This window comes from Narcine bancroftii, chromosome 2, assembly GCF_036971445.1.
Source record: "Narcine bancroftii isolate sNarBan1 chromosome 2, sNarBan1.hap1, whole genome shotgun sequence".
Taxonomy (NCBI): domain Eukaryota; kingdom Metazoa; phylum Chordata; class Chondrichthyes; order Torpediniformes; family Narcinidae; genus Narcine; species Narcine bancroftii.
In genome coordinates this window covers 25,249,659-25,273,953 of record NC_091470.1, presented here as the reverse complement: position 1 = coordinate 25,273,953, position 24,295 = coordinate 25,249,659, and positions in this window count along the sequence as shown.

Sequence of the window (24,295 nt, the reverse complement as noted above, 5' to 3'; positions counted from 1 at the left end):
AATGCTCCCCTCCGTTCGTGTCAAGAAGTATCCAGCCAACGTTGGCTCAGAAGGGAGTTTTGACTTTGCCAGCTAGAACTGTCATGAGTGAGATGAATTTTGGCAGACTTCGTTCCGTTCCCAGTGGGACTGTGTCTACAGTGTGAAACCGCCCATTTGTCACTAACCAGCCCTCGGCTGGCACCCTTGCTGAGACAGTCCACAGACAAGGCTGGCATGAGGAACAAAAGTGTTCGACTGGAACAGCCAGAATGTTCTCCTAAGATTAGGACAAAATGGAAGGGAGCTTTACCCTACATTTAAGCCATGCACTCGTCATGGTACGCATGAAAGCATGGAAAATTTTCCACTTTTAGTCTTTCCTGATGACCACAAATAATGAATTGAGAAAAACAATCAGTGGTATTAAAATGAATCAGAACTCATTCTCCATTGGTAATTCTAAAGGTGGAAGACAACTTGAGATTATGTCAAGCTTCTGAATGCTCCTTGCACGTGCCCTTGATGTTCTCATCACACCTCAAATGCATGTTCTCCACTTTGAGCAGATATGATCAAAAGGCTCAAAGGATTCAGTGGGGATGTTGCATTTCTTCAAGGAAGTTTTGATTGCATGCTTGAAATTTTTCCTCCGTAAACCTAGTCACTTCTTGCCATGACACCCCACACTTGATGTAACCAAAGGAGCTGATTGTTGACTTCAGGAAGGGAAAACCAGAGGTGAACAATCCAGTGATCGTTGGGGGATCAGAGGAGGAGAGGGTGAGAAAATTTCTTGGGAGTCAACATCTCGGAGGATCTTTCCTGGACCTAATAGCTATGTATATACTCTAACAATAAATCTGAAATTTCAAATCTGAAATCTAATTTAAGAGAGTGTTTCCTTCAGAACACAAGGTACCGGGAGTATGTGGTTTGGAAGAGGATACTTTCATTGATTCACTTCTTAATTTTTATGTTTTGTGCTAGGGAGGTAATTGATTACTTTTCATTGATTGATTTACCTATCCTTTGACATTTATTATTTTGTTTTCTATCCTTGTCACTTGTGGTCATTTAAAGTGTTACCATTGTAAAAGTGTATCTTACATAGCTGTTTTGCTGCAACAAGTAAGAATTTCAGGCCATTGATACATTGTACTTAGGTATATGACAATAAACTTCCATTGAGCATTAAGATCAGTAGACATACCATCGGGATTCCTGGCTCATGGGACTTCCATCAGAGAAGTGGACCAGGCTTCCTCAAACCAAAATATCAGCAGATTCCGGAACTCTGAAATAAAAACAGAAAATGTTGGGGATACCCGTCAGAAAGGCCACCGACACGAACTGTTCCCTTCCCCGCAGATGCTGCCCGATCCACTGAGAATCTCCAGCATTCCCTGCTCATACTCACGTGGTCAAGTAGACGGAGCTGGAGAAATCAATGCGCTTTTTTTTTAACCAGGAAAGGTGAATGATGAGAAGGAAACAAGATTTCAGTGCAGTTGGTCCTGAGGTGCTCAATGTGATTAGAGTATCCTGCTGTGTGGAGGGGGAAAACACGCGATTGAAGGGTATTAATGGCAAATTCCTTCGTTGGCATTGAATTGTACAAAATAACATGTCTTGTCTCTCCTTGTCAACAGTAAAGACAATAGTATCAGTTGACATATTGAAAGGAGGAAAGGTTGGAGTACTTGTACTTTTGAAGGTGTTATATTTCAGAGGTTGTCATAAACCTGATAAACCATCCAAGATTCCCATATATCCAAAGCAATGTTTATTTATTTGTATATATGAATATTAGTCAACCTAATATATTGTCTGTCTGTATGCGTGTAATGTCTGGTTGTCTGTCTGTGTGTTCTGAACCGAGGATGGCAAACACTGTTTTGTCGGGTTGTACTTGTGCAATCAGATGAGAATGAACTTGACTTGGCTTGACTTATCTTGAGTTATTTCCTGCCAGTGATTCAGTGGGTTGGATGCAGGCCATGGTATGGCAAACCTTCCCCAGCCTGTGGAACAGGCTGATTTAATGGGACAAGTGGCCTTTTCCACTTTGCCCTCTTCATTTGAGTGGCTTTTCATCTGCGTTAACAATTTAGATCAGCAGTTGCAGGGTATGTTGAAAATTTGAAATGCGAGTCCACTAATTGTTGATGAGGCTTTTATTTGTTTAGGCAATGAGTGTTTTTAATTCATCTTCAAATCTTAGCTCATCGTTGAAGCATTACTTCCACAAATTATTATACAAAAAAAGAATTACCGCTAGTCTTTTGTACATTGCTCTCCACATAATCAAACCGACCAATAAGAAACAAATTACACTTCCATATCATCTTTCACATCAGGACATCCCAAAGTGAATCTAAATCAGTAAAGCACTTACTTTATAAAGTATATGGTTATTGTTGCAGTGGATAATTGTATCACGGATTTTTTTTATGATCTTACTCAAATAGCCCAAATGAGCTCAATCATTTGTATTGCCTGTTCAGAACATCAAAGACCAAACTTCCAGAGATAGATAGCTGAAACACTTTTTTTTGTTCATCTTATGGAATTGATGTAGGGTTCTGACCCAACGTGCCGACTATTCTTACCTCACATGGATGTTGGTCGTCCCACTGAGTTCCTCCAGCAAATTACTTTTGCCCCAGATTCCAGATGCAGTCTCTTGTGTCTCCTAGGATACTGATATCGGTGAACTTGGTGATGGTAAAACCAAAGACTTCATTGGCAGATGGTTAGATTCCCTCTTGTTTGAGGTGATCATCATCTGGCACTTTTGTTGTGCAGCTTTGCCTGTCACTCATCAACCCATGTGTAAAAGTTGGCTAGATCTTACCGTAACACGATAAGATATAGGATTTGAAGTAGGCTCGTCGAGATTGCTATGCCATTCCATCATAAGCTGATCCATTCCCCCACTTCCCTGCCTTGTCCCCATAACCTTTAATACCCTGACTATTCAGATACCTATCAATCTCTGCCTTAAATACACCCAACAACCCGGCCTCCACAGCTGCCTGTAGCAGCAAATTCCAGAGGTTCACCACTCCCTAGCTGAAGAAATCCTCCTCATCTCTGTTTTAAATGGGTGCCCTTCAATCCTTCAAGTTGAGCCCTCTTGTCCTTGACTCCTCTACCATGGGAAACAACTTTGCCATCTATTCTACTCAGTCCAGGCATTTCAACATTTGAAATGCTTCTACGAGGTCTCCCTCATTCTTCAGTATCCCAAGGAGTACAGTCCAAGAGCCATCAAACATTCCTCATATGTTAATCTCTTCACTCCAGGGATCACTCTTCAAAGCTTGCACATTCTTCCTTAAATAAGAAGCCCAAAATTGTATCCCCTATTCCAAGTGAGGCCTCACCTGTGCCTTACAAACCCTCCATATCACATCCCTGCTCTTGTATTATTCCTCTAGCTATGAACGCCAACATTGCATTTGCCTTCTCCACCACCTATTAGAATATCCTGCATGAGGACTCCTGTCCCTTTGCACCTCTGCATTTTGAACTTTCTCCCCATCCAAATAATAGTCTGCTCTTTTATTCCTTCTATCAAAGTTCATGTCCCTACACTTTCCAACATTACATTTCATTTGCCACTTTTTTGCCCATTCTTCTAATCTATCTAAGTCTCTCTGCAGCCTCTCCGTTTCCTCATCACAACCTGCCCCTTCATCTCTCTTTGCATCTTCTGCAAAGTTAGCCACAAAGCTATTTATTCCACGATCCAAATCATTAACACACAACATCAAAATAGCCCCAACACTGACCCCTGGTAGCCAGTAGCCAACCAGAATAGTACGCCTTTATCCCTACCCATTGTTTGATCAGCCAATGCTCTATACCCTTCAAGTATCTTTTCAATATTTCCACGAGCTCTCATTTTGTGAAGCCAGCCTCATGTGTGGCATCTTGCCGCAATCAAATGCGGGCTGCTTCATTTGTCGAAAAGTTCTTTAGATTGGAATTATCCCACCTCCAGCATCCACACTAATCTTCCATTGTGTGAGAGTGGCGCGTATCTCTGAAGTCTAATTCCCTTGTTGGCCCTTGTGAGGGCTAATAAAGTGTCCTCCATGAGATTGCAGGATCCAGCCCAATCACGGAAGCTGAGCATAAATGGAATTTGTTATATCTTACGTCCTTCTGAGGGAGAACTTTCAATTCCTCAGTGTTTGATTAAAAGCTTTCCTAGCGAGGTCACTCAAAAATGATCTTTAAACAATGTGAACGATGCAACTTGCCAAAACAACAAAAGCTTGAATTTGGTTGGTCACCTTTAAAATAGCAAAACCTGGAAATAGAACATGGGAGCTCAATCAGACAGACATTATCTGCAGTTCAATGAATGACAAATTAGTATGGAGGGCCAACTCTTTCTGTATCCATGATCACTGCAACGTCTTTAAATGTAATTTGCTGCATGCTACGTACTGCTTCAGAGAAATGAGTCAATGGCTTTGTAAACTCGACATATTTCCAGAGAAGATGCTGGAGGTTAGAAGCAATTAGAACAGGCATATGGATAGGAAAGGCAGAGAGGGCTATGGACCTAATGCAGGCAAATCGGACTTGGCGACATGGACAAGGTGGGCAAAGAGCCTGTTCTCCTTCTGTGTGGGGCTATGGTTCCAGGATATTCTATGAGCATATATTAAACTGATATGAGCTGAGCTGCCTGCTGGGTGGAGAACGTGGAGCCACGAGGTCGCTCACGGATGGAGATGAGGGTGGGGAATTTGGGGTGAGTTTGCTCATTGCTGTGTGTTTTGGAAAGGTGCCTTATTTTTTTTTAAAAACCTCCTTTTGAGTTAGGGGAAGGGTTAACAAAAATAAGCAAAAGTTCCTGCTGTCTCAACTCACTGCACAGCCGTTTCGACATGCGACATTAAATAAAATAGCTCATGACTCACTCCTTGCTCTCTATCCCCGGCTCATAGTGACACTCAGAATTTCAGCTGCAATCCGGCCAAATTGTACAGTTTAAAATATGTGAGTCCCTTTTCACACGAAACGTATTGACTTCCCTCGCCACACCACAGATTTCCTAACATCACACCGTGTCAATAATCTCCAAATCGACGCGAGATCCTCCAATTCCCCCTGATTGCGCTAATCTTCCTAATGACAAATTAGCATTCTTCACATTCTGTTCTTATATTTCAAAATTAACACCCCAGCTCCAAGGGAGAAGGAATCAGCCGTTCTCCCTAATGCCTCGAAGGACGGCTTGACGCATAACAGATTTCGAACATCCCTTTTAAAACATTTCAGCTCGCAAGGCACAAGAAATAATTTATAATCTGGCTATCAGATGCAGCTATTTTCTCATTTTATGTTGGGCTGGTGGGGAATTGAGGGGGGGCAGTTTCGAGTCGGCGTTTGACAGCAAGCGCGAGCAAATTTTGATGACAGAAGCAGCCCCATCAAGCTGCCGATTTCAAAGGAGATCAGGTTTAAATTTGCACTGCTCTCGAAATAAATTGTAATAAATATCCAAAATGAGCTCTGTGCATCCAATGCAAATTACAATTTCTAAAATTCAGCCTCCCAATTGAGTTGGAGATCATTCTAAAGATGATTATTTGAAGAGAGAGAGAGAGAGAAAAATATATAGATATATAAACCAGCGAACTTCTCCATCAAACAGGATATGAGCCGATGGTGAAATTTCCATTTATTTCAGAAACTCTCCAATTCAAGAACCCCATAAGGCTTGGGATTTTGTCTTCGGGGATTCCATTAAAACCTAGGAGTGCAAAATCTGACTGGAGTTTGCTATCTGTCCCAAAGGATCCTTCAGGATCCCCCCCACCCCACCCATCAACTTCTATGAATCTAAAAGGATTTTTTGAATCAGATCTCCTCTGGGATATTTTGGAATGGAATTTACTAATAAAGAAAGTCTTGGTGCTGTGCCGCTGATAACTCCCCCCAGGAAACAATGTCAGGACGTTGCACCATACTACTTGAGTGCTTTGGAAGGAATAGAAGCACTCAACTCCATTTGCCAAAGTACGGCAGAGGAGAATGCCCTTAACTATTTAGCTTCTGCTTCCAAAATGCCTGCATATGTATGATTCAGATGAAAGGTTTCCTGCCAATCGTTATCAAGTAAGATCAAAAGAAAAGATTAACTAAAAGGCAACAAGATACAGAAGATGCTGGAATTCAGAGTGAATCTGAAACAAATCACCGGAGGAATTCGACAGGTCAGGCAGTGTCTAAGGGAGGGAATGGCCAGTCAATTTTTGGGTGGCCTCTCATTGCTTTGGGACTATATTGCCTGGGGCCATATCAGCCTCTAACCAACTTAACATTTATATATGTTTCATCCATGTTATACTATTTAACTTCCATTACTGAGAATATGTTTGATGTGACATTACAACACACGAGGAAGAAAGAAACAGAAGGTTCTTCTGGCAAGGTTAGTTGAGGAAAGCTGGGGATGCGGGTATGGGGCACAGACGCTCGCATGGACTGCTGTGCCCACTTGTCTGTAAGTATTTTGCAATGTAATTAGGACAGGATGATAGCTGACATGTTGGACGTGTCTGGATACTTTGGACTGAAATGAGGAGACTTTTTTTCATGAAGAGTGGTAAATTTGTAATATTCTCTCCCAACAACAAGAAGAAAAGGGAGAGAGTGGAAGTATGGCAGAAAGATAGATGATCAGTCATGATTGTACCCATTCCGTGGACACTGCCTGACCCTGCTGAGTCCCTCCTGCAGTTTTTTTTTTCTTTTCAGAAGAATAACAAAGCAGTTTGACCTGATGAATCACTGGATTTCTAGCTCAATGCCGACTCGATAATGTTTAGAGACAGCTCCAGAAGTAGGACACCTCGTGAGTTCCTGCGCACCTGGCTCTCTGGCGGGGGGTGGGGCCACTCTCCATTTCAGGAGGTTGGGAAATTATGACGATTAAGTCAGTCAGCCTGCGGTGTCCCTGTGGGGCTTTCAGCGTTTATATCGTGATTCAAAACCCTGAAAGGAGCAGCATCCAGTAAATGCCAACAAACAAAAATATCAATCACTTGGATTCATTGCACGTCGTAATGGTTCGAAAGGGTTAAGCGTAGAAGCACCGAAATCTGTCTAAGATCTATTCGTATCAAGATAGAATAAATATAATTACCATCTTGAATGCCAATGCTTGCCGACTCTAATACTGAGCAGAAACGACAAGACTGGGCCATCACAAAACAAAATGGTTGGATCTCTTCATCCCTTCTCTGACCTTCAAAGGGAAATCAGAACTCGCAGGGTTAAAATAATTCTCCTCCCTCCTGCCCCCCCCCCCCAAAAGAAAACAATTTTATTTTGGAAGCTAGTCAGGGAGAAAAGGAGATAACAGAAGAAGACGAACCTCCTCCCCAAACCCGATTTGCATACACCATTAAGAGCATGTTTTATTTATTTTTAATCAAAACCAATTGACAGAGAAATTAATCAATGAAGTTTAAAGCATGAGTGATATCTGACCATCTGGGGAATGCAATATATCTCCCCCCCCTCCCATTCCCTCTTTCCCCTACACTTGTCACATTCCATATTGTGGATAGTGAACTTTCTCAAGAGCGTTGAGAAGCTCCATATGGTCGAGATCAAAGGTGTTGCTGGGTGCATGGTTATGCTTTATTGCCAGCCAGTGCTGTTAATTAGACAACAAGATCAGAGGCAGTATTAAAATCTAATTAAATTGATATGAACAGATTGCCAAGTGATGTACGCTAATGTATAATTGAGCACCATGCAAATCTTGGTCGCTGTCTTTTGTTTTCCCTTGCTCTGAATGACTGATGAAGCTATGAAGTTTTGGTGCAGCAGATAAACAAGTTAATGTGCTGAACTAAGAGGGCCAGCTAGAAAGCATTACTTCGCTGACTGCCGCAGAATTAAAGCTGTAATATTAATAAGCCACCTTACTCTGTGAAAGGTGGCATGCCACTCACCCTCTACCTTGGTCAAGCCACTGCACTGGTAGCCCAAACACTACCGCTGCTACCGCCTCCGAAGGATTGAGGCAGGCTTGACTTGACAGTGGGGGCAGTAAGGGCATTGGGTAATGCAGCAGCTCGCTGTGGGTTGGAGGGATAACTTGGGATTTGATAAGGAGCAATGCAAAGGAGTGAAGCTGTGCTGCAATGCCCAAGCTCCTCGACTGCAGTGGGAGGCAGTACTGGCAATGCCTTTTGGACAGCCCATGCAAGGTTTGGGATCATACCACCACTAATTCACAGCTTTGCATTGTACCCACCTATGGACTGAGGAGGAAGCATAAGCCGTGGAGTCACAAGGTTGTTAATGTGAGATGTGGACTGCGGCTGGCAATTGAGTCAGGCGTCAGGGTGTGAACCTTAGACTGCACCTTAGACTAGGTTCCAGTTGTAATCTGCGACAATTCTGTCATAATATGTGTGTATTTTTAAATCAAATTGAAGCTCTGAAATGATAACGTAGCAGTAATTCTGTTTGAAATGCAGAAATAATTTTCCTATCGCTACCTCTGAACTTGCATTAGAATAAGCCTGTAATTTCCATTTTCTGACATCATTCATCCATTGTTTAATTACAAACACTGTCACCATCTGCTCACCTGTGTTGTCTGCATATTGTGACAATCCATTCACACACTACCTCTCAGTAAAACGATCAAACTGCATTAAAATGAGTATACTATATGTGAGGTGCAATAACAGATGGCCTGGGAGGCAATTATCAAATAGACGTGGCCTCTCATTGCTTTGGGACTATATTGCATGGGGCCATATCAGCCTCAAACCAACTTAACATTTACATATGTTTCATCCATGTTACACTATTTAACTTCCATTACTGAGAATATGTTTGATGTGACATTACAACACACGAGGAAGAAAGAAACAGAAGGTTCTTCTGGCAAGGTTAGTTGAAGAAAGCTGGGGATGCGGGTATGGGGCACAGACGCTCGCATGGACTGCTGTGCCCACTTGTCTGTAAGTATTTTGCAATGTGATTAGGACAGGATGATAGCTGACATGTTGGACGTGTCTGGATACTTTGGACTGAAATGAGGAGACTTTTTTTTCATGAAGAGTGGTGAATTTGTAATATTCTCTCCCAACCACAAGAAGAAAAGGGAGAGAGTGGAAGTATGGCAGAAAGATAGATGATCAGCCATGATTGTTTTGAATGCTGGACTGGTCCTGAAGGGCTGAATGGCCATCTCCCATTTCTATCAAAGGGATAAAATAGCTTTCACATTTTAAATGGAAAAACAGAGAATGGTGGAAATATTCACGAGGTCAGACATGAAGTGAAAATAAGAGTTTATGTTTCAGGTCAACCAGAACAATGAAAGATACAGTCACTCTATTTCCCTCTCCACAGACACTGCCTGCTTGCAAAATATTTCTACTATTCTCTGCTTTTATTTCAGACTTCCAGCATCTGCAGTGTATTGTTCTTGATCCACATCTTTATCACATGGGTCACTGTTTTAGGACCTAAAATCTGTTGTATTCATTGGATATGCTTTGACCTGTGTGATTGCATACGCAGTCTATGGTGGGAAGGTCAACGAAAATGATAAACACTGACTCATTGCATCACAGTCTGTTTCGGTAATTTGAGTGCCCAGGAATGCAGGGGGCTGCAGAAGGCAGCAAACATAGCCACATCCATCACAGCCTCCAATCTCCCATCCATTTGCAGACATTTTTGTAAGCCACTGCCTCAGGAAGCAACCAACCGGTTCTTACTGTAAAATTTGAGCAGAAGGTACAGAATTTCGAAGACCTGCACCTCTAGGTTCAAGAACAGTTTCTTTCCAACGGCTATCAGACTCTTGAACCTTCCCTTGATATACTAAAAATAAACTGCTCTGACACCACATGGGGACTGTGCACTCTTGTTAACTCACTTTTTTTTCTTGCACTATGGTAACTGAATATTTATTATCTATTTATATTTTGTATTTATTATCTATTTTTAACTTAATTTAATGAATCCTGCAGCAATTTTTATGCTATCGGTTTAATTCATATGCATTGTACAAAATATATGACAATAAACTTATTTTATTATTATAGTCATACACATGAGTACAATGTACATAGGCACTGAAATTCCAATTTGCTACAGCCAAACAGGTATTCCTGTGAAAAAAAAACAACCATGTTAGTATGGTGACATGTTTCCTCCATTGTATATAGTTATTGTTGGCTACTGCATATCTGGAGCTGGCTCGCCCACTGATGACTCATACCCTATGACTTCTCCCCCGTTGTCCTGGGCCATAAAGGCCGAGCCACCTCTCCCTTCCCACCATTCCTATACCTGGATCCGGGCCAGCAAGGTTCTTCTGTATATTAAAGCCTATCGTTCCCTCAGCCTAGTCTTTGTGGTAACTGGTAGTGCACTACAGTTAGTTTACATTAAATTGCCCCAGTATAAAAAGAGATAATAACTATGAAAGATAATAAATATTCAGTTACAGTAAGCGCAAGAAGAAAAAAAAGTGTTGTTTCAATAGTGCAGACAGGTCTTTTTGTGGTAGATGTGGTCATGTGGCCACTCATCAGAGAGTGGCCTGGAAACTGGAAGTCATCTCTCAGTGATTCTGAGGTTGTGGGCTCAAATTCTAGTCTAGTATCTTGAATTTGAAAACCCAATACAATACCCCAATGCAGTATTGAAGAAGTACTGTACTACCAGGTCTGTAACCTTTCAGGTGAGATATTAAACTGAAGTCTCATTTGCTCTTAAAAATGCAAGAGTAAGATCCCATGGGATTACTCCCATACTTTCATTCATGGGGTTAACCCAGATCCTGATCAACATTAATCATTCAACCAACTCTTTATTTAACAATTATCATGTTAATATGATGTGCAAAATACCTGTCAAGGAGTATATGTGCTCCTTAAAGATACTTCACTGGCTTTGAGATGTTCTGATGTTGTGAAAGACTTTACAGTATATTATTTTCCTTCTTGTATTAGGTAGATCCTTTGTTTCCGCCTGACTTATAATTCAGCATAAATGGACTGCCAGCTTAAATTGCGATTACTGAGCAGTGGGTCTAAACCAGAGAAAAAATGAAATTGTTCCAAGATCAAAGGTCAAACATCATTTACTTTCCTTCCCCTCACCGGCCCCATCCCTTATCTGGATCATTCTTTTTATTCCACATGAATATTCTGGGACTATTTGCATTTGATAACTGGTAAATTAAATGGTCAACATAAATTACCCGTAGCGTAGGTGGGTGATAGAAAAATCAAGGTGTATCCCAGGAGGTAATAGGTTGCAGGAAAATAAACTGCAGAGTGGGATTGATGGGAATGCTTTAATTACTTGTATCTACCTAAAAGGATGCAGGCTGCTGGTGACTCTGGGCAAACGACTGCGGACTGCCGGAGACTGGTTGAAAGGATGCCAGGTATCGGAACCAGGATGTGAAAGGGTGCTGCTGTCAGGGGTTTGGATCTAGACCTCGGGGTGCTGATGGTTCGGGCTGAAGGCTGCGTGGCCACGGAGGCTGCAACGGCACTGGAGCCAAAACCACGGACACTCATTTGCTTCTCTTTCTCTGGCCATCAGGGCAATTTTTGGGGATGGCAAATCCTTGCATTACGGTAGACTGAAGGAAGTTTTGTGCAATATCACATATTCTCTTTCATTCTTCTTCTTTCGCTTGGCTTCGCAGACGAAGATTTATGGAGGGGGTAAATGTCCACGTCAGCTGCAGGCTCGTTTGTGGCTGACAAGTCCGATGCGGGACAGGCAGACACGGTTGCAGCGGTTGCAGGGGAAAATTGGTGGGTTGGGGTTGGGTGTTGGGTTTTTCCTCCTTTGCCTTTTGTCAGTGAGGTGTGCTCTGCGGTCTTCTTCAAAGGGGGTTGCTGCCCGCCGAACTGTGAGGCGCCAAGATGCACGGTTTGAGGCGATATCAGCCCACTGGCGGTGGTCAATGTGGCAGGCACCAAGAGATTTCTTTAGGCAATCCTTGTACCTTTTCTTTGGTGCACCTCTGTCACGGTGGCCAGTGGAGAGCTCGCCATATAACACGATCTTGGGAAGGCGATGGTCCTCCATTCTGGAGACGTGACCCACCCAGTGCTCTTTAATTACATAACAATAAAATGATCTCTAATCTTGCAAATGGGCTGATTGGCCTCCTCCTGCACCAGAAGAAAATACAAAAAGATTTGTCACCCAGAAGTAATAAGAAAGATGAAGATGTCATGTATTTTCAAGGGAGATAGGTGGTGTTTTTTAAACACTGAAACTGGATGTTTAACCCAGAGTGAACATGCAAGGGGATGCACAATTCCTCGCAGAGGGAACTGAAATTAAAATAAAGGAGAAAATTTTGGAAGCATCTCTCCTCAAACTGGAAAAATTGGCTGTCTGGCTTGCTGAGTGTTCCCAGCATTTTCCTTTCTTTTTTAATTTCAGTTTTCCAGCCTCTGCAGGTTTTCTGATTTTTTGATTTTCAAATTCAAACAACCATTGGTAACACAGGTTGGTACGTGTCAACCTACAACATTTTTACCCTCTTCTTTCCTTTCCTACTCTCTGAGTAAGTATTGAGCTTTTCTTTACCGGAGAACACGAAGCTAACAACTCATTCCACACTCTTGGAGCAGTCATTATTGTGCTGTAGGGAACTATCCATGTATTATATGCACGTTTTACTGAGGGCATCAGGTGCTAGATAGAGACAGCCTTAATGCAGAGAGTTTCACAGGTATGATGAAATTCCTTCTCACCATCTTGATCTGCCCAAACTCCCACTGCTTTTTTTTACATTCAGTCATACAGGCCCTTCCAGCCCATGAGCCCATGCTGCCCAATGACAAGCAATTGACCTTCAACCCCCGTACATTATTGTAAGGTGGAAGGAAATTGGAACACCCGGAGGAAACCCACGCCGACACGGGGAGAGCATACAAACTCCATGCAGACAGCGCCGGCTTCGAACGCCAGTCGCCGGTGCTGAAACAGTGTGGCGCTGCCCACGTTGTGAATGGGCGGCACGGGCTCGTCTCATTGACAATGGGACTTAAGGGGCCACGGACCTTACAGCACTCCATAAAGCTGTTCACTCCCGCATTTGTAGGTGGGGAGGAGGAGTGGAACGATGGCTGCTAACCTTCGGTCCCATTAGTCAGGGTGACAGCAAGAGCAGGTGTAACAACAAACATCCTCTCGTAATTGGCATCATCCCATTATTTGCTCGGGAACAGACGGTAAAAGATTTTCCAAAAATGATTGCATGAATGCACTGCCCTTTAAAATGAGAGACTTCCTCATTTGCAAACTGGCATTGCAGAGCTGGGTTTAAGTTGTACTTTACAGCAGCTTTCAATGAGATTGTGATGACTTTAAAAGTGCAGATCTGACAGGGGTTTACACCTTAGCACATCAAGCCAAAGCAAACAGCTGAAATGAAGCTAGTTTTCAGATCTCCCTAAGTCAATTTTCTAAAGAAGAATTAAAAATGAATGATATATTGAAATATTAAAGAGATGCTTATTTAATAACATGCATGCCAATCCAGGTGCTGAATTTTCCAGCATTTTAAAATGGAATTAATTAGTTGCTTTCAATAGTGAATTCCTCATTCCTTGATTTTGCCTCACCCTCAATCTTTGTACAGTCTGATCCCATGGACATCTGCTCAGAGATACACTCGCCCCCCACCCCCCACCCCCACTCTCACTCCGCTATTAGATGGAATGCACTTTCTGCTGCTCTTTTCTCAAATTCCTCTTGACAGCTTCAAAGGCCAGAAATCACTGCGAGCTCTTAAACAAAAGCTTCTTTCCGAACGGAAGTGCTAACGTGTTTCTTTGACAGAGATTCACACCCCTCTTGCTGTGTTTTTTTTTATTTTCTTCCACAGCACTTGGCGATACTGAAAAAAAGGCACTGCCATTGACCCTGAACTGAGTGAGCCATTTCAGTTGGAACTAAGTATCGCAAGTGCACACAGAAGAAAGTTGGAGAAGGCGTCTGGGCCTCTCCAATCTGCCCCACTGTTCAATATGGCTCAGGTATGAAGGGCTTCAACACCTCTTCTGTGCCAGTTCCCCGTAGCCCTGAATTCCTGCTCTTTCAGTAATTTAGCTACCAAGTCAAGTCAAGTCACATTTATTTATCATTCATGCCATGCTCGCATGGTAAAGACGAGATAGTGTTTCTCCAGGACCGCGGAGCATATTTACATAAATATAAGTTAGAAGAGAAGTTAAACACAGTAAAATATTAAGATGTATACAGTAAAAGTTCATGGTACCCTATCCCCAAATGTTCTGGGAGTTCAGGAGCCTGATGGCTTGGGGGAAGAAAACTGTTGCCCAATCTGGACGTAAGGGCCCGAGTGCTATGGTATCTCTTACCAGATGGCAAAAAGGATAGCAGTTTACTTGAAGGGTGTGTGGGGTCCTTCACAATGTTTATTGCCTTTCACCTGCATCGAGTGTTGTAGACGTCGTTAGTGTAGGAAGAGAGCCCCCACTGATCTTTTCCAATGATTTCACCATCCTCTGCAGGGTCTTGCGGTCCTAGGAGGTACAGCTTCCAAACCAGGAGGTGATGCAGTTTCACAGTTCTTCAACTCCATCTCAACTGCATTTTTTTTTCTTGTCCAACTGCGGGGTGGGGGGGGTGGGTGGGCACATAACATATTTCCTTCCCAAAGTGGTGCTAGTTTTCTTTAAAATTCCAGATAAAAGGTTAAAACTTTATTACCTGGAGTGTAGAAGAATAAGGGAAGATTTGATAGAGGTATTTAAAATTTAAATTATGAAATTTAAGATTAGTTACAATTAAAATTATTAAATGGATAGATAGAGTAAATGTAGATAGGCTTTTTCCATTGTGGGTAGGTGAGATAGAAATGAGAGGACATGGGTTAAGAATGAAAGGGGAAAAATTTAGGGGGAACATGAGGAGGATCATAGGGAGTGGTGGGAGTGTGGAGCGGCTGTCAGGTGAGGTGGTGAATGCAGGCTCAATTTTAACATTTAAGAAGAATTTGGACAGGTACATGGATGGGAGAGGTATGAAGGGCTAGGGACTGGATGCAAGTCAGTGGGACTAGGCAAAAAAAAATGGATCACCACAGACGAGAAGAGCCCAAAGGGGCCTGCAATGTTCTATGGTTTTAGTAATGATCAATTTGGATTTCCCCCAGTCATCATGGTGGGGTTGTCTCTGGAAATTTTAATCTCTGCAACTTAATCACAACAGTCCTGTCAAAACGGTGGAGGCAAGAACTTTTATGAGACATCTGGACCGGTACTTGAATGAACAGGGCATAGAAGGATAGGGAATAGGCAGGTGGGATTAGCATTAGATGGTCACCATTGATGCAACATACTGAGGAGTCGGTTTCTATGCTGTACGACTCAATAATCCTAGTTCCATCCCCTCCGTTCCTATGTCTGGAGAGAGAAAATCAAGATTCAAATTAAGACATTTATTATCATCCGATTACCCAACGAATCAGCGTTCTCCGCTCCTCGGTGCAAAGCATGCAGATACATAACCAGACATAAAACACAATGGACAGCATGGACTAGTGGCTCAAAATGGCCTGTTACCATGATGTACGAATAAATTTAAAATACATATGCAGGACAGGTACTCATAAACCCAAATAAATATTGTTTCATGAATAATAATTTGCCTGAGCAGTTCCATTGGTCATTCAGCATTCTCACTGCCCGTGAGAAGTAGCTGTTTCTCAGCCTGGTGGTTCAGGCTCTGGTACTCCTGCATCTGTTTCCCAAAGGGAGCAGCTGAACGATGCGTGCGGGGTGGAAGAGTTCCTCAACCACTTTGTGCACCCTCTTCAGACAATGATCCCCGTAGATCATGTCGATGGGGGGAGGGAGACTCCAGTGAACCCCTCTGCCGCTCTTATGGTCCTGTGGATTTAACTCCGATTCATTTCTCTGCAGCAACTGTGCCACACTGTGATGTAAGGTACCTTTTTGATAATGTATTCAAGGATGGGCAACCTTTTAATTTTTTAAGTTAGACATACAGCACAGTAACAGGCCATTTTGGCCCTCGAGTACATAGTGGAAGTATAGGTTATTTGGGTGGCACAGTCTCATGGGCTGAAATGGCCTGTTACTGTGCTGTATGTCTAGATTAAAAAGTCAAAGGTTGGACACTCCTGATGAGCATAAATAAACAAACTGTATTCACTTTTGTCTGCCTGTTAAGACACACAAAGAGGCATCACTAGTCTGACACCTCTACCGAGAAGAGAAAGAGGAGCAAGAGAGAGTCCCTTTGTAGACATTGAGTGCCTGTGGTGTTATGGGCTTAGAGGACCCCAAAACCCAGCAGCAATAGAATTCACCAAGACAAATGGTTACTGAAACAAAAGTTGCTTTTAATTATCTTTAAACATGAAAACAGGATCAAACTCTAACTTATTGCTATTAACAACCCCCTTCTAATTCTAAATACACGTGTATATAACGTGTGTGTAAGTTCAGAAAAGTTATTTTATTCACAGTCCAATCTCGCTTCTCACTCTTCCAAGTTCACTAGTATCAGGCAATTCATTTATGAAACTTCACTTGACTTTGGTGCTTGAAAGGTATATGGTTACCGCTCAAGAAGGTTCTTGTCAGTTTTCAGAGAGAGATTTGTTGCTTGTTGAACACAAACTGATTCCTTCCAATCAGTCACTTCAATGTCTTGCCGAAGAAACTTGCCCCATTGGGGTTTTCCAGATAATAACCTCTTTCTTTCAGGTCACCTCAGAGTTCCTTTTCTGTTTCCCTTATTTCAAGTGAAACATCATACAGCCAGCCATCTCCTCTTGTATAAATCACAAGAGCTTTGAACAGGTTGAACCCACAACCCATCTTCAAAATATTTTTTTTCCACAAGCTTGTCAGCTTGTCACATTCCAATCCCAGCTGTTGCTGAACGGTAGAAGTGAATTCTCTTTCTCTCGCTCTCTCTCTCTCTCTCTCTTTCTCTTTCACACACACACACACACACACACACACACACACACACACACACACACACACACACAGAAACCACATGACCCTCTTAGAACAACCAACTGCACTCAGACAGACTGCGGCACCAAACCCAATCTTCTGAGTTTGTTCATCTGTTGCTTTCCAAAACAATAATCCATTACTCCACATCATGTCCAGTTAACATCTACTTGTGAAGTCTCCATAGACATTCTTCAAGGTTTTTGCAAAGTCACTCAGAGCCTGGACTGTCTGGATTGAGCCAAGCTCTTGCATTTTAAAAGAGATCTGTTTTGAAGTGTTTGTATTTGTGTGTGGCCTAACTAAAAACCCTACAATCTATCTTCTTTAAAACAAAATATAAAATATAACATAATCCATCACACTGGCTCCCGCCACTTCTTCTGATGCCATGACCTCCTGCACTCCTGTAACATCCATCACCACATGGCCTCCTATCTGTTCCAGCAGTGAACCCGAGCTCTAGGTGTTTGAGTCACTCTCTTCAACACCTGCTTCTAAACTGCAGATATGATTAGGAAGCTGTGAGCGCCCGAGGTCCTTTGGGCACCCTGCTTGTCATTGGCACCCTTACCAATTCCACCCCTGATACCTGGTTCCCATGAGCCAGTCTCTGTACCAATCTCTGCTGATCAGTTATCTCTACTCTAGTCACCAAAGCATGTTGGCAGAAGTACACATACTTGAAGTAAAAACACAAGATTCTGGAGAAATTCAGCAGGTCAAACAGTGTCCTTTATCTTCTTCTTTGGCTTGGCTTCGCGGACGAAGATTTATGGAGGGGGTAAATGTCTACGTCAGCTGCAGGCTCGTTTGTGGCTGACAAGTCCGATGCGGGACAGGCAGACACGGTCCTTTATATAGCAAAGGCTGACAAGTCCGATGTGGGACAGGCAGACACGGTCCTTTATATAGCAAAGGCAAAGATACAGAACCGACGCTTCAGGCTTAAGCACTTCATCAAAGTATGACAAAATGCCGGTAAGTGTCATTTGTGGGGGGGGGGGGGGTGGGAGTGGGTGGCAAGGCAGGAGATTGATAGGTGGAGAAAGGAGGGAGGGGACAGCAGCAATGGGGGGGGAGGGGGAGGGTAGGGTCATGTGGGTGAAAGAATTGGAAGGACAGGAAAAGGGGCGAGGGGAAAGAAAAGACGAGCAGTTTTGACCTGGTGAGCTTTGCCAGCATTTTGTGTTTTTACTTCAACCACGGGTGTCTACAGAATTTTGTGATTTACCCATATTTGAACATCAGCATTGAGATGTTTCAATAGCATCTTATTAACTGAACATAGGTGCCATGGTGTATTGTCGGGGCACCCAGGATTGGTCTCATTTCCACACAGAACCAAGATAGAAATGCTCCTTGGGAACATTCTTTAAATTTAGACATACAGCACGTCAACAGGCCCTTTCCAACCATGAGCCTGTGCCGCCCAGTAACACTCAATTGACCTACACCCCCAGTACATTTTGAACGTGATGCACCATTAATCATTCAGGAGACTATTGTGGAGAAGCCAATAGGCTTTAATTCACTTGAGAACCTAGCATACTGTTCGGCTGTCCAGCACTGAGTTGCAGGAGGCTATGGAACAGCCACCTTTATACAGGGACCTGTGGGCGGCCACAGGTACAACGGACCAATAGGCATGCTGGACCAGATAATGATACATTACAGTGGTTTTCCACAGAATGGTGGGAGGAAACCGGAGCACCCGGGGGTGGGGGGGGAACCCACGCAGACATGGAGAGAGCATGCAAACTCCTTACAGACAGTGCCGGATTCGAACCCCAGTTTCTGGCACTGAAAGAGTTAGCTACACCAACCATGCCACCCATTTGAATGCATTTTCAAGGCCACTGTTGATTCAACTACCGGCAAGGTTACATTGAACTGGGACTGAGCAAGGACCCAATGTGCTGGGAGGAAGTACCAAACCCAGTGCTCTCTGGAGAGGTGGATAAAATAAACAAACAGTAAACAAGTGAGAGGATAGAAAACAAAGAAAAATTAACATGACGGACAAGCAGCTTTTAAAAGCCAATCGACTGTGAAGTAAAATATTGCAACTCAATGTGGTGGCACTAATGTTGTCATAAATGGCAAGAACTAAACTTGAGGGCTCATGGACATCAGCAAATCTCTGCAATATAATTACCTCCTTAAAATGACCATTGACTCTTTATTGTTTGGGAGCAGGTGCAGTGAGTTCAGTGGAGCCAAATGGATATTGGAGGAAGTGTACTCGTGAGATTAGGCCTGGAGGTATTCGGCTTCTACAATGGGTTCCAAACAAATGATCCACATATGATATATTACTGAGAAATGCATTTAGTATAGTAAATGACAGACCCACAGAAAGCTAGGAGAGAAACTATACACACCAATGTCTTCTTTGGCTTGGCTTCGCGGACGAAGATTTATGGAGGGGTAAATGTCCACGTCAGCTGCAGGCTCGTTTGTGGCTGACAAGTCCGATGCGGGACAGGCAGACACGGTTGCAGCGGTTGCAGGGGAAAATTGGTTGGTTGGGGTTGGGTGTTGGGTTTTTCCTCCTTTGTCTTTTGTCAGTGAGGTGGGCTCTGCGGTCTTCTTCAAAGGAGGTTGCTGCCCGCCGAACTGTGAGGCGCCAAGATGCACGGTTTGAGGCGAGATCAGTCCACTGGCGGTGATCAATGGGGCAGGCACCAAAAGATTTCTTTAGGCAGTCCTTGTATCTCTTCTTTGGTGCACCTCTGTCACGGTGGCCAGTGGAGAGCTCGCCATGTAACACGATCTTGGGAAGGCGATGGTCCTCCATTCTGGAGACGTGACCTACCCAGCGAAACACTTCTGACAAGCTTTAATGAAAATCAGCTTCAATGTAAAACCAGAACGACCTGGGTCTGATGAAATAGAGAGATAGGAGCAGTCTGCTGTCATCAGATAACCTTCCTTGCAGGTTCAAGCCAGGGAGGGAAAGACTATTCTCACATCCAAATGATATGAATGCGAGTGTTCAGTGCTGTTACAGTGCCAACAACTGGGGTTCGAATCCACCCTCATCTGTTTCATGCCTGCGTTGGTTTCCTCCGGGAACTCCGGTTTCCTCCCACCATTCAAAATGTACCAGGGGTTGTAGGTGTAATAGGGCAGCACGGGCTTGTGGGCCAAATGGCCTGTTACTGTGCTGTATGTCAAAATTATATTGGAGCATAGATACCACTGTGATTGATCTGCCCGAGGACCTCAGTTCTCAGTAAGGAGTTCTCTGAGCTTAAAGTACCAAAACTACATATCAAAATATACAAATTCAGGGTCACTTGGACTGCTAAGCTTGGTCAATCGTTCAATCATTTCAAGGCCAATCTGATTGGAACTATAGGTCTGCATAACCCACTTCCCTGTGTAACCCATAACTATAAAAACCATAAATTTATGTCTGACTAAAACACATCCAAAGACTCTGCTTCCAAAACTACTTGAAAAAGAGTGGTATAAAGGCTCACCACTGTCCGTAAAAAAAAATGACCCTACCTCTGCCTTAAATGGGTGGCCACTTATTTTCAAACATTCACATCTAGTGCTGGATTCTCCCACAAGGGGAAACCTTCTTTCCACATCCATTTTGATAGCATCCCTCAGCAATCGATAAGCCTCGATTATGTTGCCTCTCACTACTCCTTATGAGATACAAAACCGAGTCCTTTCAATGCATTGGAGTGCTTGTTTGGTGCTGTGTGCGTTGTGGAGATTGACCCATTCTAGAGAACCATCCATAAAATCTCCTCTGAACAATTATGCATTCATATTGATACATAAAGAGAGAAATACTATGTACAATATGCCAGACGATGTTTGATCAATGACCTATATAAATGAAGAATGACCCCCCCCCCCACCCCACATTATTGATGCACCAGCTTGTCAATGTTGAACAATGTGCATTGCTGGTTTAATACTGACTTACATTACCCAAATACATTTTGCAAAGTATGTGCTAGGAAACAGATTGCTCTGAACCTCAGAGTTACACTCACTTTTTAGACATTATGCTCTTTATAATTTTCCTGTTAAATGGACAATGTTCCAGCTTGCTTCCGATGTTTGGTGCCAAAATGCTGAGGACATATCTCTCCAATTATGGTGTTTTTTTTAAGAAACAAGTTTTTTTTTTTAGCATATTTTCACAAGGTTTAATGCAATGCCGGCTTCATTAAGCAGTTGACTGTTATCATTGTCTCCCAAACTTCAGGGTACTTGTAATGGATAAGTTGGTCATGAAGAATGCACAAGACATTGATAAGGTCACATGTGGAGGACTTTTAGTGTTCTGGTCTCCTTGCTCTGGGAAGGATGTTATTAAACTGGAAAGAGTACCAAAAAGAGTCATGACGATGTACAGAGTGAATGAGGGAGAGGCATCAGAGGTATGATTTTTTTTTAAACAGTGAGATGTGGGTGCCTGGAATGCATTGCCAGGGGCGGTGGTGGAGGCTGGAACAATAGGGGCATTTACAAGACCCTTAAACAGACTCATGGCTGAAATAAAAATAGAGGGTTATGATGTAGGGAGGGTTTCATTTCTTTTTTGGTAGGTAGAGTAAAAGCCCTGTTATCCAGAATCCAAGCAACCAGCAATAAAATGGAGGTAAAAAATACAGAAGTTTAAAAGTGATGTGCCTCGCCATTAATTTATCAATCTAGGCAGCAAGCAACCAGAAAATTAACATCCCGCATCTACCCATATAACCATATAACCACTTACAGCACAGAACAGGCCAGTTCGGCCCTACTAGTCCATGCCGTAGCAAATCCCCACCCTCCTAGTCCCACTGACCAGCGCCCAGTCCATACCCCTCTAGTCCCCTCCTATCCATGTAACGATCCAGTCTTTCCTTAAATGTAACCAATGATCCCGCCTCGACCATGTCTGCCGGAAGCTCATTCCACATCCCCACCACCCTCAGCATAAAGAAATTTCCCCTCATGTTCCCCTTATAATTTTTCCCCTTCAATCTTAAACCATGTCCTCTAGTTTGAATCTCCCCCTTTCTTAATTGAAAAAGCCTATCCACATTTACTCTGTCTGTCCCTTTTAAAATCTTAAACAACTCTATCAAGTCCCCTCTCAATCTTCTACGCTCCAGAGAAAAAAGCACAACCTTTCCCTGTAACACAGACCCTGAAATCCTGTCAACATTCTGGTGAACCTTCTCTGCACTCTCTCTATTTTTTTTATATCTTTCCTATAATTTGGTGACCAAAACTGGACACAGTACTCCAAATTTGGCCTCACCAATGTCTTGTACAATTTCATCATAACCTCCCTACTCTTGAATTCAATACTCCGATTTATGAAGGCCAACATTCCAAATGCCTTCTTCACCACACCATCTACCTGAGTATCAGCCTTGAGGGTACTATTTACCATAACTCCTAAATCCCTTTGTTGCTCTGCACTCCTCAATTGTCTACCATTCAAGGTATATGACCTATTTAAATTTGCCTTTCTAAAATATAGCACCTCACATTTATCTGTATTAAATTCCATCAGCCATTTCTCAGCCCACACCTCTAGCCTTCCTAAATCTCCTTTTAATCTACGGTAATCTTCCTCACTGTCCACAACACCACCAATCTTTGTGTCATCCGCAAACTTGCTTATTCAGTTCTCCACCCCTACATCCAGATCGTTAATATATATAACAAATAATAGTGGACCCAAGACCGAACCCTGAGGAACTCCACTAGTCACCGGCCTCCAATTGGACAAACAATTTTCTACCACTACTCTCTGACACCTCCCATCCAACCACTGCTGAATCCATTTCACTACCTCTTTATTTATACCTAATGCCTCCACCTTTTTTCCTAACCTCCTGTGGGGAACTTTGTCAAAAGCTTTACTAAAGTCCAAATAGACAACATCCACACCTTTCCCTTCATCAACCTTTTTTGTAACCCCCTCGAAGAACTCAATCAGGTTTGTCAAGCATGATCTACCCCTGACAAAACCATGCTGATTAACCCCTTTCAATCCCTGTACCTCCAAAAATTTGTAAATAGCATCCCTCAGAACACTTTCCATCAACTTGCCCACCACAGACGTCAGACTTACAGGTTTGCATTTGGACCCTTTCTTAAACAGAGGAACCACATGCGCCACCCTCCAATCCTTTGGTACCACCCCCGTGGCCAGTGACATCCTAAATAACTCTGTTAATGGCCCCACTAACTGTCCACTAGCCTCTCTGAGTGTCCTAGGGAATATTTTGTCCGGTCCGGGAGATTTATCCACCTTTATCTTTTTTAAACACAGCCATTACTACCTCCTCAGTTATCCTTATATGCTTCATGACCTCCCCACTATTTTTCTTTACTTCAACTGGTTCAACATTTTTTCCCTAGTGAATACCGAGGCAAAGAAATCATTCAAAATTTCCCCCATTTCCTCAGACTTCTCACTCATCCTACCCTCGCTATCTACAAGGGGTCCAATTTTATCTCTCACTCATCTTTTACTTTTAATGTACTTATAGAAACCCTTTGGATTTATTTTTACTCTGTCAGCCAAAGCTTCTTTATGCCTTTTTTTGGCCTTTCTAATTTCTTTCTTAAGATTCCTTCTACACTCCTTGTAGTCCTCCTTCAACTTCTCAGCTCCCTGCTCTTTATACCTCTTGTACACCTCCCTTTTTCTCCTAACCAAATTTCCAATATTCCTCGAAAACCAAGCCTCCCTATGACTTCCAGCCTTTCCTTTGATCCAGACTGGGACATAACTACTCTGTACCCTCAAAATTTCTTTTTTGAATATCCTCCATTTTTCATTAACATCCTTACCTGAAAATATCCTGTCCCACTCAATACTCCCCAAATCCCTTCTTATTCCTTCGAAATTTGCTCTTTTCCAATCCAGAACCTCAACTTTAGGCCTCTCCTTGCTCTTCCCTAAAACTACCCTAAAACTAACAGAATTATGATCACTAGACCCAATTGGTTCTCCAACATTAATGTCCGCTACCTGACCTAGCTCGTTCCCTAACAGGAGATCCAGTATTACACCGTCCCGAGTCGGTTCTTCTACTAACTGATTTAGAAAACAATCCTGAACACATTTAACGAACTCCAGCCCTCTAACCGTATGGGTATCCCAATCAATGTGTGGGAAGTTAAAATCTCCCATGATCACTACTTTATGATTTTCACACATATACGTTATCTCCCTACAAATTTGTTCCTCTAATTTTCTTGGCCCATTTGGTGGACTGTAATAC